At 49.1% G+C, this 19,071-nt stretch overlaps 1 pseudogene; it reads left to right on the forward strand.

The window, feature by feature from the left end:
- Nucleotides 1-1,646: 1,646 nt before the first annotated feature.
- LOC123170662 (chaperone protein ClpB1-like) lies at nt 1,647-17,518 on the forward strand (annotated as a pseudogene).
- The last annotated feature ends 1,553 nt before the right edge of the window (nt 17,519-19,071 follow it).

The following is a 19,071-nucleotide window of genomic DNA, read 5'->3' on the forward strand; positions in this document are numbered from 1 at the left end:
AGCACGTGTCGGGTTGTGGTTTGTCGTGCCGGCCCGTTTGGCCAGCTCTGCTCCTGATAGGGGTTGCGCCGCTGCCGCTCAACTCCCCCTCCCCCTACCTCCTCGACTGCCCATGGCTGGGCCTTCTTCCACCATGGATGGCAAGCGACCCCCATGGCGGCCCATGCCTCCTCTGCAGTAGCGTGGATGACCAGAACATTTTGATCCAATCCGATGGTGAGGATCGGTGTATGCGCCACCGCCTCTGCTGCTTGAATGTCAGAGTCATTCCCCAATCCCAGGTATTCGTTCATGTCCATCACTCCACCACCAACGAGGAGGACGCTGCTGCATCACCGCTCCTTTGATCTCAATGCCACAGCTGCCACCCATCCTACGGTCAACCTCCGCTCGACAGAAGAAGAAGTCCACACACAACACCCCTCTCTTCTCCCTTTGAAACCCTAGAGTTTCGACGAACCATGGCGAAATGTACCTACGACGATCTAGATGAGGGCCTCAAGGCACTCACCCCCGAGCACTGGAGGAAACGATGCCCTAGGAGGGGAGGAGGCGAACATGGCTACAGGTAGCAGGACCACCACTCGCCGGCCGCTGTGGTCGAGGCTTCGTTCGAGGTTTGTTCCCCTCCTCTTTCCTTCCTCCAATTTTCACGAGAAATGCACACGCCATGAGAAAACTAGGTCAGTGGTTTTAGTCTTTAATATGGATACCCTTTACCATGATTTTTTCATTACCCCGATTGGCGGTTTAGTTTTGTTTTTAAAATTAACAAGTAAATGGACTTTTTTTTGCAGGGATAAGCAAATGAACTCCTACTCTCCTAGTATACCATTACAATGATGTAGACTGTCAAATGCTATGTTGCTCCTTCAAGGAAGACATTCATTTCGTTGCATTTGTACTTTCAAGCTCGGTCCAAGCACCAGCGTGCCCGAGCTCCCTCCGCCCTGAGCGGGAGGAGGAAAGGACCCTGCCGCCGCCGAGCCGCATGGGTTTTGCCCGGTGACTCCTACCGGCGGCAGCAAGGGGGTGGGCGATGACCGGGTGTGGCTCTGGCGGCGGCTAGGGCTCGCTCTTGGCCACCTTCGGGAACGCCCGAGGAGTGAGTCATTCTGTGAATTCTGCTGTGGTTTTCATCAATGCGTGATCATGAACTCGGAGTCTCGGTGCCCACTCAAACCCCCTCGTCGCTCTGCTTGGGCTACTTGTGAAACCTAGTGCGTCGCCGGTAGGCTCCCCTGCAACGCCTCCTTGCGTGTGCTTTTGCTATATAAAAGGAAAATCTCATTGGGGCGTACCAGCATGGGAAGACTTCCTTGCACATGTATGCTGCATATAAAATTCGGGAAAATTTTCCTTCACAGATGATCGATAGGTTAAGAAATATAGCAATTCCTGTTATTTTGACTACTACTCCGAAATTGTTATCGGTTAGCCCATGTTATATTAGGAACAATCACCATGAGGTGTGTCCAAGTATGACTAGTCACTAAAAGTGGTAGTTTACCAGGTGCGCCAGCTCTGTATAAATATACGTGTACCCCCGTCCCCATGAGAAACAAAGCAAGAAATCGATCAAAGCCAGGCCAGCTCAAACCAGGCCGCTCTTCTTCGAATACGTAGCTTATTATCGATCGAAAGCGATGGCAAACATGGCCTTGATAAAAGGGTTGGTGGAGCTGGCCATAATCGGCGTATCGGCCCTGACTACTGTTGGTTTGTCCTGGACAGCGTGGAAGCTGTACGAGACTGAGATGAAGCCGCCCTCCACGAGGACGGGCACCCTCAAGACCTTGGCCGCCGGCGCGTCTGATCCTGTCATCGGCCGGACGAGATTGACCGCATCATCTGCATCCTCTGCCGCCGGACCAAGAACTGCGCAGCGCTCGTCGGACCGGCCGGTGTCGGCAAGACGGCCATCGTCGAAGGCCTGGCCCAGCGCATCGCTGCTGGGACGGTTCCCGACGTGCTCGCCGGGGCCCGCGTGGTGGAGCTCGATGTCGGGGCGATGGTCGCGGGGACCCAGTGGCGCGGCATGTTCGAGCAGCGCTTGAAGAATGCCATCAAGCAGGCGGAGGATGCGGCCGGAAAGATGATCCTCTTCATAGACCAGATGCACATGATTGTTGGTGCTGGTGACGAGGGCCGCACTGTGGACGCTGCCAACATCCTCAAGCCGGCGTTGGCCCGTGGTCGCATCCGTTGCATAGGTGCTACCACATCGAAAGAGTACCGGAGATACATAGAAAGGGATGCGGCGCTCGAGCGATGGTTCCAAAGGGTTGACGTCGATGAGCCGAGCGTGCAGGCGACCGTTGCCATCCTGCAGGGGCTGAAGAAGCGGTACCAAGACCACCATGGCCTGATAATCCAGGACGATGCTCTTGTTGCTGCTGCCCAGCTCGCTGGCCGTTATATTAAAGGTATGTTCGTCATGTGATTCGGAACAATTTTGATTTACTTTGCCATAGGTTTGTGCATATTGAAGAGAATGTGGATTTTTATTGTTGTTAGGCCGCCAGTTTCCTGATAAAGCAATTGACCTCATGGACGAGGCATGCACTGTTGTGAAGTTGCATAAACCAAAAAAGGTGAAAAATAAGAAAACTAGCACTATAAATGCGGTGGAGGAGAAAACCGTTGGTCCATGTCATATTGCACAGGTAAATTAGCATTCTTTGCAAATCGTATCCATGTGAGTAAGTTTCATTTGGTTCAGTGTGATGTTCATGACATGTTCTATTGTTATATGAAGGTTGTCGGCCGATGGACTAAAATTCCGATCACTGCACTTGGCCGAGAGGAGAAGTTCAGCCACCTAGTAGACAGATCGCATGAGAGAGTCATTGGACAATATGAAGCGGTTAATTTGGTTGCGCAAGAAGTTCTACGTTCCAAGGTCGGCTTTGACGAATCTGGCAAACCAATTGGTGCGTTCCTCTTTTTGGGTCCGATTGGTGTTGGAAAGACAGAGCTTGCAAAAGCACTCGCGGAGAAGCTTTTTGACAACGAAAAGACGTTAGTCCGCTTTGACATGTCGGAATATGCTGATAGTGGATCCGTGTCGCGTCTCGTTGGAGGACCTGGAAGGTTTAACTTGTACACACTTTTCACTTGTATTTCTTTCCGAAACCTCCTTCTCGTGCCTCACTTTTCCATTTGACTTTCTAAAGCTACGAGGAAGATGGACAACTTATCGAGAAAGTCAGGAGCCAACCATATAGTGTCGTTCTTCTTGACGAGGTGGATAAGGCACATCCCTCAATTTTCAAGGTTCTCATTCAACTCCTCAATGATGGTACGTTGATTGATGGAAAGGGTCGGAACATATATTTCAAGGACACTATCATAGTTATGAGCTCTAGTCTTCGAGCAGAGAACCTGTCAGCTGGAACGGCTAGAGAAAACATAGCAACTGCACGGGATCTTCTTATGAAACAGGTATGTGTATCCCAAACTGTCCCTTGTAAAGTACCAGTGGGCACCCTGCAGACCAACATATTCGCCAGTGGGATCTTCTCATGAAACAGGTTGAGAAACGCCTTAAGCCTGATTTTATCAACAAACTGAGTGAAATTGTGATATTTGAGCCACTTTCTCATGACGAACCGAGGGAGATCGTGAAAATCCAGATGAAGAGTGTCGTTGCTATGGCAGCTAAGAAAGGCATCTCTCTGTTTGCAACAGATGCCGCCTTGGACATCATTTGGTCAGAATCTCACGATACGGTAAGTACATGTTATTTTTACCAAACCAAATCTTAGAAATTTGCTTAGTCGTTTGTATGTCCGCTTACGATGCATGCATGGACTATGTATTGCAGGTGTATGGCGCAAGGCCTATTAAGAGGTGGATGAAGAAGAATGTGACGAGAGTTCTTGTGGACATGTTGGTCAATGGAGAAGCATTTCAAGGCTCAATCATCTGCATCAATGCCGCCGACGACAAGAAGGGGCTGAAGTACCAAGTACTGAACTAGCAGGAGGTGGCACTACTGGGGACAGCTATGAGCTTGCCGTTTGCATTGGCAGCTGACAGATTAGATCGAATTAATATGTGTGTTTTTAGTGATTCACCAAGCCCTTGTTTTAAGTGCTATTCATTACCTGTAGCAAAATGGTATGTACAATTTACGGGTTTGTTGGTAATTATCGTTTTCTCTTGCTTGGTGAGGTTTATACTACCGTGACCCAGGAAAACCTCTGAGCGACTGCTAGTGACTTAAAATCTTTTATTTTTTTAGAAAAGGAGGATGACCCCCGGCCTCTGCATCTGGGAGATGCATACCGCCACTTTATTGATTATTCTCGAGGACCGTACAAAGTATTACAACAATGTGTCTGAATCCATCATCTTGGCAACATATGCCGCTCTCCTATCCAATATGATGAGGTGGTGCTAGCTGGGCCACTACCCAAACCACTCACCTAAGCCTAACATCAAAAGCTGGAAGCCGAAACTCATTCGGAAGCCCCAGCCGAGCCACATATCGGGTCTGGGGCACAATCCGGTCAGACGCACTCGTGTGTCGTCGCCGCCATCTTCCACAGGTCCGTCTTCAGATCATATTGAGGCTTCTACCTTGTCTGGCACTCTGCCATCGACGTCCCCATGACGCCAGACAGCTTCCTCCTCCTGCACGAGTCCATCTCCGCGCATCAGACGCCGAGTCTCCACAGCACCATGCCGCCGAGATCCGCCACCATCAATGTGAAAGATGAAGCACCGCTCCACCAAAGTCGCTGTCCTCTAGTCCCTCGAGCCCGTGTGCACCTCCAAGAATGACGCCCCCAAGGGGGAAAACGACACCAGAGAGCCGCCGTCATCCGATCTACTGATCTAGGGTTTCCCCCGGAGGTAGCAGAGAGTGGCCTTGAATTTCTCCACGATGATGCCTTCAGGAAGGGAACGACGCAGACAGCGTCGCCATCGCCGGCCTTGGCAATAGCCAATAGCAGGTTTTCACCCAGATCTGATCGAAGACCTCCATCTCTCGTGCACGGGTCGCCGCCATCCATGCCGGGATCTGGAAGATCCCGCAAGCCAGATCTCAGCAGGGAGAAGTGTTGGGGAACGTAGCAGAAATTCAAAATTTTCTACGCATCACCAAGATCAATCTATGGAGTAATCTAGCAACGAGGGAAAGGGGAGTGCATCTACATACCATTGTAGATCACGATGCGGAAGCGTTGCAAGAACGCGGATGAAGGAGTCGTACTCGTAGCGATTCAGATCGCGGTTGATTCCGATCTAAGCACCGAAGAACGGTGCCTCCGCGTTCAACACACGTGCAGCCCGGTGACGTCTCCCACGCCTTGATCCAGCAAGGAGAGAGGGAGAGGTTGGGGAAGACTCCATCCAGCAGCAGCACGACGGCGCGGTGGTGGTGGAGGAGCGTGGCAATCCCGCAGGGCTTCGCCAAGCACCGCGGGAGAGGAGGAGGAGGAGGTAGGGCTGCGCCAGGGAGAGGAAAACTCCTGTGTTTGCAGCCCCCAATACCTCAACTATATATAGGGGAGAAGGAGGGGGCTGCGCCCCCTCTAGGGTTTCCACCCCAAGGGGTGCGGCAGCCCCAAAACCCACCTAGGGCGGCGGCCAAGGGGAAGAGGGGGAAACTTGCCCCCCAAGCAAGGTGGAGGCGCCCCCTCCCCAAACCCTAGGCGCCTTGGGCCCTGGTGGGGGGGGGGGGCGCACCAGCCCACCTAGGGCTGGTTCCCTCCCACACTTGGCCCATGCTGCCCTCTGGGGCTGGTGGCCCCACTTGGTGGACCCCCAGGACCCTCCCGGTGGTCCCGGTACATTACCGATATCACCCGAAACTTTTCCGGTGACCAAAACAGGACTTCCCATATATAAATCTTTACCTCCGGACCATTCCGGAACTCCTCGTGACGTCCGGGATCTCATCCGGGACTCCGAACAACATTCGGTAACCACGTACATACTTTCCCTATAACCCTAGCGTCATCGAACCTTAAGTGTGTAGACCCTACGGGTTCGGGAACCATGCAGACATGACCGAGACGTTCTCCGGTCAATAACCAACAGCGGGATCTGGATACCCATGTTGGCTCCCACATGTTCCACGATGATCTCATCGGATGAACCACGATGTCGGGGATTCAATCAATCCCGTATGCAATTCCCTTTGTCTATCGGTATGTTACTTGCCCGAGATTCGATCGTCGGTATCCCTATACCTTGTTCAATCTCGTTACCGGCAAGTCTCTTTACTCGTTCCGTAACTCACATCATCCCGTGATCAACTCCTTGGTCACATTGTGCACATTATGATGATGTCCTACCGAGTGGGCCCAGAGATACCTCTCCGTTTACACGGAGTGACAAATCCCAGTCTCGATTCGTGCCAACCCAACAGACACTTTCGGAGATACCTGTAGTGCACCTTTATAGCCACCCAGTTACGTTGTGACGTTTGGTACACCCAAAGCATTCCTACGGTATCCGGGAGTTGCACAATCTCATGGTCTAAGGAAATGATACTTGACATTAGAAAAGCTCTGAGCAAACGAACTACACGATCTTGTGCTAGGCTTAGGATTGGGTCTTGTCCATCACATCATTCTCCTAATGATGTGATCCCGTTATCAACGACATCCAATGTCCATGGTCAGGAAACCGTAACCATCTATTGATCAACGAGCTAGTCAACTAGAGGCTTACTAGGGACATGGTGTTGTCTATGTATCCACACATGTATCTGAGTTTCCTATCAATACAATTCTAGCATGGATAATAAACGATTATCATGAACAAGGAAATATAATAATAACCTATTTATTATTGCCTCTAGGGCATATTTCCAACAGTCTCCCACTTGCACTAGAGTCAATAATCTAGTTCACATCACCATGTGATTAACACTCACAGGTCACATCACCATGTGACCAACATCCAAAGAGTTTACTAGAGTCAACAATCTAGTTCACATCACTATGTGATTAACACTCAATGAGTTCTGGTTTGATCATGTTATGCTTGTGAGAGAGGTTATTAGTCAACGGGTCTGAACCTTTCAGATCCGTGTGTGCTTTACGAATATCTATGTCATCTTGTGGATGCTACCACGCGCTACTTGGAGCCATTTCAAATAATTGCTCTACTATACGAATCCGGTTTACTACTCAGAGTCATCCGGATTAGTGTCAAAGTTCGCATCGACGTAACCCTTTACGACGAACTCCTTTTCACCTCCATAATCGAGAAAATTCCTTAGTCCACTAGATACTAAGGATAAGTTCGACCGCTGTCATGTGATCCATTCCCGGATCACTATTGTACCCCTTGACCAACTCATGGCAAGGCACACTTCATGTGCGGTACACAGCATAGCATACTGTAGAGCCTACGTCTGAAGCATAGGGGACGACCTTCGTCCTTTCTCTCTCTTCTGCTGTGGTCAGGTCTTGAGTCTTACTCAATACTCACACCTTGTAACACAGCCAAGAACTCCTTCTTTGCTGATCTATTTTGAACTCTTTCAAAATCATGTCAAGGTGTGCGTTCTTTGAAAGTATCATCAGGCGTCTTGATCTATCTCTATAGATCTTGATGCCCAATATGTAAGCAGCTTTATCCAGGTCTTCCTTTGAAAAACTCCTTTCAAACAACCCTTTATGCTTTCCAGAAATTTTACATCATTTCGGATCAACAATATGTCATTCACATATACTTATCAGAAATGTTGTAGCGCTCCCACTCACTTTATTGTAAATACAAGTTTCTAACAAACTTTGTATAAACCCAAAAACTTTGATCACTCCATCAAAGCGTATATTCTGACTCCGAGATGCTTGCTCTAGTCCATGGAAGGATCGCTGGAGCTAGCATACCTTTTAGCATCCTTAGGATCGACAAAACCTTTCTGATTGTATCACATACAACCTTTCCTTACGAAAACTGGTAAGGAAACTTGTTTTGACATCCATCTGCCAGATTTCATAAATGCAGCTAATGCTAACATGATTCCGACGGACTTAAGCATCGCTACGGATGAGAAAATCTCATCGTAGTCAACTCCTTGAACTTGTGGAAATACTCTTTGCCACAAGTCGAGCTTCATAGACGGTAACATTACCGTCCACGTCCGTCTTCTTCTTAAAGATCCATTTATCTCGGATTTCATGGCTTCTAACCATTTGTCGGAATATGGGCCCACCATCGCTTCTCCATAGCTTGTAGGTTCATTGTTGTCCAACAACATGATATCTCAGACAGGATCACGTACCACTCTGAAGTAGCACGCATCCTCGTCGTCCTACGAGGTTTGGTAGTGACTTGATCCGAAGTTTCATGATCACTATCATAAGCTTCCACTTCAATTGGTGTAGGTGCCACAGGAACAACTTCCTGTGCCCTGCTACACACTAGTTGAAGTGACGGTTCAATAACCTTATCAAGTCTCCACCATCCTCCCACTCAATTCTTTCGAGAGAAACTTTTCCTCGAGAAAGGACTCGTTTCTAGAAGCAATTACTTTTGCTTCCAGATCTGAAATAGGAGGTATACCCAACTGTTTTGGGTATTCTATGAAGATGCATTTATCCGCTTTGGGTTCGAGCTTATCAGCCTGAAACTTTTTCACATAAGCATCGCAGCCCCAAACTTTTAAGAAACGACAACTTAGGTTTCTCTAAACGGTGTCGTCTCAACGGAATTGCGTGGTGCCCCTTTTAAAGTGAATGCGGTTGTCTCTAATGCCTAACCCATAAACGATAGTGGTAATTCGATAAGAGACATCATGGTATGCACCATATCCAATAGGGTGCAGTTATGATGTTCGGACACACCATCACACTATGGTGTTCCAGGCGGTATTAATTGTGAAACACTTTCCACAATGTCTTAATTGTGTGCCAAACTCGTAACTCAGATACTCATCTCTATGATCATATCACAGACATTTTATCCTCTTGTCACGACGATCTTCAACTTCACTCTGAAATTACTTGAACCTTTCAATAATTCAGACTTGTGTTTCATCAAGTAAATACACTCAGCATCTACTCAAATCATCTGTGAAGTAAGAACATAACGATATCCACTGCATGCCTCAGCACTCATTGGACTGCATACATCAAAATGTATTACTTCCAATAAGTTGCTCTCTTGTTCCATCTTACTGAAAACGAGGCCTTTCAGTCATCTTGCCCATGTGGTATGATTTGCATGTCTCAAGTGATTCAAAATCAAGTGAGTCCAAACGATCCATCTGCATGGAGTTTCTTCATGCATATATACCAATAGACATGGTTCGCATGTCTCAATCTTTTCAAAAACGAGTGAGTCCAAAGATCCATCTACATGGAGCTTCTTCATGCGTTCTATACCAATATGACTCAAATGGCAGTGCCACAAGTATGTGGAACTATCATTACTATTTTATATCTTTTGGCACGAACATGTGTATCACTACGATCGAGATTCATTTTAGGTGCAAGACCATTGAAGGTATTATTCAAATAAACAGAGTAACCATTATTCTCCTTAAATGAATAACCGTATTGCGATAAACATAATCCAATCATGCTCAACGCAAACACCAAATCTCGATGGTAGAGGGAGCATGCGATGCTTGATCACATCAACCTTGGAAACACTTCCAACACATATCGTCATCTCACCTTTAGCTAGTCTCCGTTTATTCCGCAGCTTTTATTTCGAGTTACTAACACTTAGCAACCGAACCGGTATCTAATACCCTGGTGCTGCTAGGAGTACTAGTAAAGTACACATTCATATAACGTATATCCAATATACTTCTGTCGACCTTGCCTGCCTTCTCATCTACCAAGTATCTAGGGTAGTACTGCTTCAGTGACCGTTCCCCTCATTACAGAAGCACTTAGTCTCGGGTTTGGGTTCAACCTTGGGATTCTTCACTAGAGCAGCAAATGATTTGCTGTTTCATGAAGTATCCCTTTTGCCCTTGCCCTTCTAGAAACTAGTGGTTTTACTAACCATCAACAATTGATGCTCCTTCTTGATTTCTACTTTCGCGGTGTCAAACATCGCGAATAGCTCAAGGATCATCATACTATCCCTGATATGTTATAGTTCATCACGAAGCTCTACTAGCTTGGTGGCAGTGACTATGGAGAACCATCACTATCTCATCTGGGAGATTAACTCCCACTCGATTCAAGCGATTGTGGTACTCAGACAATCTGAGCACATGCTCAACGATTGAGCTTTTCTCCCTTAGTTTGCAGGCTTAAGAAACTTGTCAGAGGTCTCATACCTCTTGACGTGGGCACTAGTCTGAAATCCCAATTTCAGTCTTCGGAACATCTCATATGTTCTGCGACGTTTCAAAAACGTCTTTGGTGCCACAATTCTAAACCGTTAGCATTACGCACTGAACTATCACGTAGTCATCAAAACGTGTATGTCAGATGTTTCGCAACATCTACAGACGACGCTGAGGTTCAGCACACCGAGCGGTGCATTAAGGACATAAGCCTTCTGTGCAGCAATGAGGACAATCCTCAGTTTACGGACCCAGTCCGCATAATTGCTACTACCAACTTTCAACTAAATTTTCTCTAGGAACATATCTTAAACAGTAGAACTAAAGCGTATGACATAATTTGCAAAGACCTTTTGACTATGTTCATGATAATGAAGTTCATCTGATTATTGAACTCCCACTCAGATAGACATCCCTCTAGTCATCTAAGTGATACATGATCCGAGTCAAACTAGGCCGTGTCCGATCATCACGTGAGACGGACTAGTCATCATCGGTGAACATCTCCATGTTGATCGTATCTACTATACGACTCATGTTCGACCTTTCGGTCTCTTGTGTTCCGAGGCCATGTCTGTACATGCTAGGCTCGTCAAGTCAACCTAAGTGTTTCGCATGTGTTCCGAGGCCATGTCTGTACATGCTAGGCTCGTCAACACCCGTTGTATTCGAACGTTAGAATCTATCACACCCGATCATCACGTGGTGCTTCGAAACAACGAACCTTCGCAACGGTGCACAGTTAGGGGGAACACGTCTCTTGAAATTTTAGTGAGGGATCATCTTATTTATGCTACCGTCGTTCTAAGCAAATAAGATGCATAACATGATAAACATCACATGCAATCAAATAGTGACATGATATGGCCAATATCATTTTGCTCCTTTGATCTCCATCTTCGGGGCACCATGATCATCTTTGTCACCGGCATGACACCATGATCTCCATCATCATGATCTCCATCATTGTGTCTTCATGAAGTTGTCACGCCAACGATTACTTCTACTTCTATGGCTAACGCGCTTAGCAATAAAGTAAAGTAATTTACATGGCGTTATTCAATGACACGCAGGTCATACAAAAAATAAAGACAACTCCTATGGCTCCTGCCGGTTGTCATACTCATCGACATGCAAGTCGTGATTCCTATTACAAGAATATGATCAATCTCATACATCACATATATCATTCATCACATCTTCTGGCCATATCACATCACATAGCACATGCCTGCAAAAACAAGTTAGACGTCCTCTAATTGTTGTTGCAAGTTTTTACGTGGCTTGTATAGGTTTCTAGCAAGAACGTTTCTTACCTACGTAAAACCACAACGTGATATGCCAATTTCTATTTACCCTTCATAAGGACCCTTTTCATCGAATCCGTTCCGACTAAAGTGGGAGAGACAGACACCCGCTAGCCACCTTATGCAACTAGTGCATGTCAGTCGGTGGAACCTGTCTCACGTAAGCGTACGTGTAAGGTCGGTCCGGGCCGCTTCATCCCACAATGCCGCCGAAACAAGATAAGACTAGTAGCGGCAAGAAGAATTGACAACATCGACGCCCACAACTACTTTGTGTTCTACTCGTGCATAGAAACTACGCATAGACCTAGCTCATGATGCCACTGTTGGGGAACGTAGCAGAAATTCAAAATTTTCTACGCATCACCAAGATCAATCTATGGAGTAATCTAGCAACGAGGGGAAGGGGAGTGCATCTACATACCATTGTAGATCGCGATGCGGAAGCGTTGCAAGAACGCGGATGAAGGAGTCGTACTCGTAGCGATTCAGATCGCGGTTGATTCCGATCTAAGCACCAAAGAACGGTGCCTCCGCGTTCAACACACGTGCAGCCCGGTGACGTCTCCCACGCCTTGATCCAGCAAGGAGAGAGGGAGAGGTTGGGGAAGACTCCATCCAGCAGCAGCACGACGGCGTGGTGGTGGTGGAGGAGCGTGGCAATCCCGCAGGGCTTCGCCAAGCACCGCGGGAGAGGAGGAGGAGGAGGTAGGGCTGCGCCAGGGAGAGGAAAACTCCTGTGTTTGCAGCCCACAATACCTCAACTATATATACGGGAGAGGGAGGGGGCTGCGCCCCCTCTAGGGTTTCCACCCCAAGGGGTGCGGCAGCCCCAAAACCCATCTAGGGCGGCGGCCAAGGGGGAAGAGGGGGAAACTTGCCCCCCAAGCAAGGTGGAGGCGCCCCCTCCCCAAACCCTAGGCGCCTTGGGCCCTGGTGGGGGGGGGCGCACCAGCCCACCTGGGGCTGGTTCCCTCCCACACTTGGCCCATGCTGCCCTCTGGGGCCGGTGGCCCCACTTGGTGGACCCCCAGGACCCTCCCGGTGGTCCTGGTACATTACCGATATCACCCGAAACTTTTCCGGTGACCAAAACAGGACTTCCCATATATAAATCTTTACCTCCGGACCATTCCGGAACTCCTCGTGACGTCCGGGATCTCATCCGGGACTCCGAAAAACATTCGGTAACCACGTACATGCTTTCCCTATAACCCTAGCGTCATCGAACCTTAAGTGTGTAGACCCTACGGGTTCGGGAACCATGCAGACATGACCGAGACGTTCTCCGGTCAATAACCAACAGCGGGATTTGGATACCCATGTTGGCTCCCACATGTTCCACGATGATCTCATCAGATGAACCACGATGTCGGGGATTCAATCAATCCCGTATGCAATTCCCTTTGTCTATCGGTATGTTACTTGCCCGAGATTCGATCGTCGGTATCCCTATACCTTGTTCAATCTCGTTACCGGCAAGTCTCTTTACTCGTTCTGTAACTCACATCATCCCGTGATCAACTCCTTGGTCACATTGTGCACATTATGATGATGTCCTACCGAGTGGGCCCAGAGATACCTCTCCGTTTACACGGACAGCATGTTTGGTTCGGGGGAATTCGAGATGGGGAATGGGAGTTGAGGGGTGAGGAGATTAAAAGTCCACCATTTGATTAGAGGGAATGGGAGTTTAAGTAGGAAGGGGAATGGGAGTTGAGGAAGCCAATTCCCACCTATTTCTTCCCAGGGGTACCCTGTTAATTCGTGAGCAGAGTTTTATCCCACGCTAATTCCCATCATATACCAAACAAGGGAATGGGAGTAAAAATCTACTTCCCATGACTAATCCCTTCATAAACACCCTTGTGCAAACTCCCATTTCCCTGCCTAAGTGTTACCAAACAGGCTGGGAGTGACAAATCCCAGTCTCGATTCATGCCAACCCAACAGACACTTTCGGAGATACCTGTAGTGCACCTTTATAGCCACCCGGTTACGTTGTGACGTTTGGTACACCCAAAGCATTCCTACGGTATCCGGGAGTTGCACAATCTCATGGTCTAAAGAAATGATACTTGACATTAGAAAAGCTCTGAGCAAACGAACTACACGATCTTGTGCTAGGCTTAGGATTGGGTCTTGTCCATCGCATCATTCTCCTAATGATGTGATCCCGTTATCAACGACATCCAATGTCCATGGTCAGGAAACCGTAACCATCTGTTGATCAACGAGCTAGTCAACTAGAGGCTTACTAGGGACATGGTGTTGTCTATGTATCCACACATGTATCTGAGTTTTCTATCAATACAATTCTAGCATGGATAATAAATGATTATCATGAACAAGGAAATATAATAATAACCTATTTATTATTGCCTCTAGGGCATATTTCCAACAAGAAGCCCCCCCCCCCCCCCGGCGAGACCCGCCGGCCGAGCAGGGGAGGCCGAGGCCGCGCCCACAGGAACAGATGATGAATCCATGCCCGCGCCGCCGTCCCGGAGTCAGCCCCACGCGCCAAGAGGCGAGAACCACCACCATGACGCCCGCCGCACCGCCGCCAGGAGCTCGTCGCCGACCACTCCGCAGCACGCCGTGCCGCCGCACCTGCCAACCAGTCCGGCGCCGGATCTGGCCCGCGCCTGACCACCCGCGCGAGGGGACGAAGGAAGCCCCGCCGCCGCCTGCGCAGACCGGGCTTCGCCCGGCCGCGCCCTCCAGCGGCGGCGAGGGGGAGTAGGGAGGGAGAGGGGGCCGAGCGGAGGAGATCGGGGCGCCCTACCTGGCCGCCTCGCGGGTGGCGGCGCGGGAGGGATAGGGTCTGATTAGAAATGAAAACTAAGCTTCGGCTGAGCTGACTATATATGATTTTCGTCTACTACGTCAAAGCCTTTTACCCTCGTGAGCAGCCTCACACTCCTCAGCCCTGAGCCCGCGATGCTCCCCGGATCTTAAATAAAAGCCCAAACATGCTGAGCAATGGTCTTCTATCTAGGTTAGTGTGCATGTGGACATTCGCAGAGATGTTGCATCCCGCTAGCTCCTTCAGTTGCTATGTATTTTCTTCTTCAATTGATGGAATAATCACGAGTGGTTTTGGGGTCGATTGTGTTTCTGTATCTATATAGGGGCTGGCATCGACACCTCTGTTCTCGTGTTCTTTGTTTAACACGTAGCCCCCCTAGGCCGACCAGCTAAGTAGGACACACTTAGCAAACAGACTTTACAGATGATACACTCCATCATCAAAGAAACCCATCTTGGTGCAAGCCCCCTCTTAAGCATCATTTCTTTTAGGAAGCAACATTAATCTCTGGTGAATCTTACTGACTCACCGAGCGGCGCCGGGAGCTGAGTGAAGTGATTGGAAGCTCCACCGAGAAGCGCGCAGCGGCCTCATCTCCGAGAGATGAAACCAGCAACGCAGATCGTGCGTACTGCCGAGCAACATAGATCATGCATATGCCATGCAAGTTTCAGACTACGCAGTGTCAATTTCGGCCACGCTTGATCAGCGTGCTTTGTAAGGTGACTTCTTACTATTTACTGGTGAATTAATTTGATCGAATTCATTGTAACATAACTCTCACTGAATTCCTATTGTACGTTACTGTTATATCTAATAGATCATCTGTAACCTAGTTATTGTACGATGTTCTGGATTGACTGAGTTGGACGGAAGACGGACCTGGCTGGTGGTCTATACATCATACCGACACGCTCATTGCTGTGTTCGATGTTGCATCCCTGGTGTTCATTGCTCAACTTCTTATGTCTCACTTTTTTCATTTCATTTTCCGAAACTATGAAGAAGATGGACAACTCAGCGAGCAAGTCAGGAGCCAACCGTAAAGCGTTATTCAAGGTTCCCATTCAACTCCTCGATGATGGCATGGTGGTTGATGGAGAAGGACGCAACATATATTTCAAGACCATCATACTACAAGGCGGGTACTTGTAAACGGAATCTACGTCTCCCTCCCGAGCCGCCCCCTGCGTGGGCGACCGGGAGGCCCCAGATCCCATCGCCGCCGAACCTCCCCCACTCCTCCTCCTCCTCCCTCAACGCCGCCCAAGGGCGCGGCCAGGCGAAGCCTAGCCGTCGCCGGCGGCGGCGGGGACTCGGGCCCTCTCGCTCGGGTGGGGCTGGCGCGGGCCGGCGCCGCCGGGCCGGAGCGTGGCGGCGGGCCGGTCGCCACAGCGGGTGGTGGCGGCGCCTCGGCGACGTTGATTCCCTGCGGCAGGTGGCCTTGCGATCTGGTGCGTCGGGGCCGCCAGGGACGGCGGCGGCGTGACCGGATCGGTTCGTGGCGGCGCGGCCGGATTGATCGCTGGTCGGCCGTCGGCACGGTGGTGGGTGCGACTCGTCGGCAGCTGGGCAGATCCGCGGGATTCTACCCTTGTCTGGCCCTTGACAGCGCGGGCAACTACGGGGGAAACCCTAGATCTCCTTGGGATCGAGCGATGGCCGCGCTTTTGCGTCGTAGTCCCTCTTTAGGGCATTGTTTTGGAGTTTACTCCGGTTGAAGGGACCAGCGACGTCGGCGGCGCACGTCTGGTGGAGCAACTGCCGATGAAAATCGCGCCGACTACGGTCACGGCGGACGATGGCGGCGTCTTAGATGTCGTTCCCTTGTCGAGGCATCGTCGTTGCAGTCTGCGTCATCAGGCTCGGGATGCTCCTGGGAAAACCCTAGATCTGGGTCTTCCGGATCGGACAATGATGGCGTTTTGTCGCTTTCCCTTCTGGGGGCATCGTTTTGGAGTAAGTGCTGGCTGGGGGGATGGTGGAGCGGTGCTTCATCTCACACATCGATGGCGGCGGATATCGGCGGCATGGCGCTGTGGAGGCTCGGCGTCCGATGCACGAAGATGGACTCGCGCAGGAGGAGGTTGTTGTCTGGCGTCATGGTGACGTCGATGGCAGAGTGGCCAGACAAGGTAGAAGCCTCAATATGATATGAAGACGGACCTGTGGAAGATGGCGGCGACGACACACGAGTGCGTCTGACCGGATTGTGCCCCAGACCCGGTATGTGGCTCGGCTGGGGCTTCCGAATATGTTTCGGCTTCCGGCTTTTGATGTTAGGCTTAGGTAAGTGGTTTGGGTAGTGGCCCAGCTAGCACGCCTTCATCATTTTGGATAGGAGTAGCAGCATGTGTTGCCAAGATGGTGGATTCAGGCACATTGTTGTAATACTTTGTAAGGTCTTCGAGAATAATCAATAAAGTGGCCGTATGCATCTCCCAGATGCAGAGGCCGGGGGTCATCCTTCTAAAAAAATCATCATCATGAGCTCAAGTCTAGGAGCAGAGAACCTGTCATTTGTTTTTTGCGAACAACCTGTCAGTTAGAATGGCTGGAGAAAACGTAGCAACTGCACGCGATCTTCTCATGAAACAGGTTTGTGTTTCCCAAACTGTCCCTTGTAAAGTCCCGGTGTGCAACTTGCTGCTTGACAAATTTACTTGTTGATGATGCAGGTCGAGAAATGCTTTAAGCCTGAATTTCTCAAGAAACTGAGTGAAATTGTGATGTTTGAGCCGCTTTCACACGACGAACTGAGGGAGATCACTAGAATCCAGATGAAGAGGGTCATTGATAGGGCAGCTTACAAGGGATCTCTCTAGTTGTAACAGATGCCGTGTTGGATGTTATTTGGTCAGAAGCACACGACACGGTAAGTACATGTTATTTTTAGCAAACAAAATCTTACTTATTTGCGTAGTTGTTTGTATGTATCCTGCTTACGGTGCATACATGGACTATATATTGCAGGTGTATGGTGCAAGGCCTATTAAAAGGTGGGTGAAGAAGAATGTGACCAGAGTTCTTATGGACATGCTGGTCAATAGAGAAGCATGTCAAGGCTCGACCATCTCCATTGATGCCGCTGACGATAAGAAGGGGCTGAAGTACGACGTATACTAGTAGAAAATAGGGCTTTGGTTCTAGCCGAATCGGAACAATAGTCCCGGTCACGTTACGAACCGAGACTAACGTCAGCATCAGATGCGGTTCGAGCGGCTAGGACGCCGGCTGGGGTTCGGCAGGCACCAGTCCCGGTTCGAATGGATCCTTTACCCCAGTTCTAGACACCAACAGGGACTAAAGGGCTTGCGGTAGGTGTGATGTCCTTTAGTCCCGGTTGGTGTCTGAAACCAAGACTAAAGGATAGGCAGATCCACAAGGCCATCTATGAGTTTTGCGTTTTATTCATTATCTGTATTTATAGAAAAATGTCAGTACATGTTCGAGGTTTGCGGGTAATTATTCTTGTTTGGTGGGACTTATACTTCCGTCGGTCCTTTATGACTAACTGGCTGCTGAATTAGATCTTCTATGAAAACTAAGTCCCGGATTGAGCTGACTCTGATTTTCATACGTCGGTCTTTTTTCCCCTCTCGATGTAACGCGCCCTCCTCAACCCCGAGCACTCGATGCTCCCCCGATCTGGCGGCCGCCATGTCAATGGTGCGCATAGGTGACACATTGTAATTTTGCTGCCATCTCTCTGACGACCAGCCATTGGGCGTCACTCGGGGAGGTATCGGGCTTGAATTAGCCAGTCTAATTTGAGTTTCACGTATAATACCTAAAAAGAAGAAGGATAATCAGTACGTTGCTTACCTTGGAGCTCGTGCCCAATCAATGTCCACCGGTGTGCACGGCAGTAATGAGGTTGGCGACGTCACGAATGGACCTGACGAGAGGGTGGAAGCTCGATGTGGCCGAGCCGTGGCTGTGAGAGGTCAATGGCCTCGAGCGCCACACCGACCATACTGAACTCGCGCGTCTTTCTACTTTGATTTTGCTCCGTAATCAAAAAATACTATTCCCTCCGGTCCATAATAATTGTCGATGATCCATACTCAATCAGCGTCGACTAATATGGATTAAATAAAGTACTGCAAAGATTGCCCACTAGAATTGATGGAACATGTCCCTTGCATCACTAGAATGGAGGGTCCACATTCCTTAAGAAGGCAGAATTAATCAGTTAATTAGATAAAGGACCCTGATAAGTGCCACACGTGTGGCAGGAACACATGGCAACTCCAAACATTTTTAGAAAAAGTTTAGCGACGCGAGGATGACAACTTTAGTTGTCAAGTATAGCAACTTTCTTTTCGGATGGCAAGTTTCAGTTTTTTTGGGGCTTATTTTTTCTTTTCGAATGGCGAGTTTAATTGTAAAAAACGTCGGGGCCGAATTGCTTCGTGCCACATGTGTGTCATTTTATCATTTGGATTGATAAAACTAGACGAAAACTGCATTTAAGGGCACAGTGTTGTCCTCTACCAGAAACTAATGGAAACCACATTTAGCAGATTATTTCCCCTAGCAAAAAAAACAAGGGTTTCTGTATCCTCTTGTGGCGCACGTCCGTCACTGAGAGTTCCCCCCCCCCCCCCCATTGACTGTGAGATATCTCATTTGATCACCGATCTCTCTTCCTGAGATCTCATGTGTGTTCCGTTCAT

Source organism: Triticum aestivum, chromosome 7D (assembly GCF_018294505.1).
Source record: "Triticum aestivum cultivar Chinese Spring chromosome 7D, IWGSC CS RefSeq v2.1, whole genome shotgun sequence".
Classification (NCBI taxonomy): Eukaryota; Viridiplantae; Streptophyta; class Magnoliopsida; order Poales; family Poaceae; genus Triticum; species Triticum aestivum.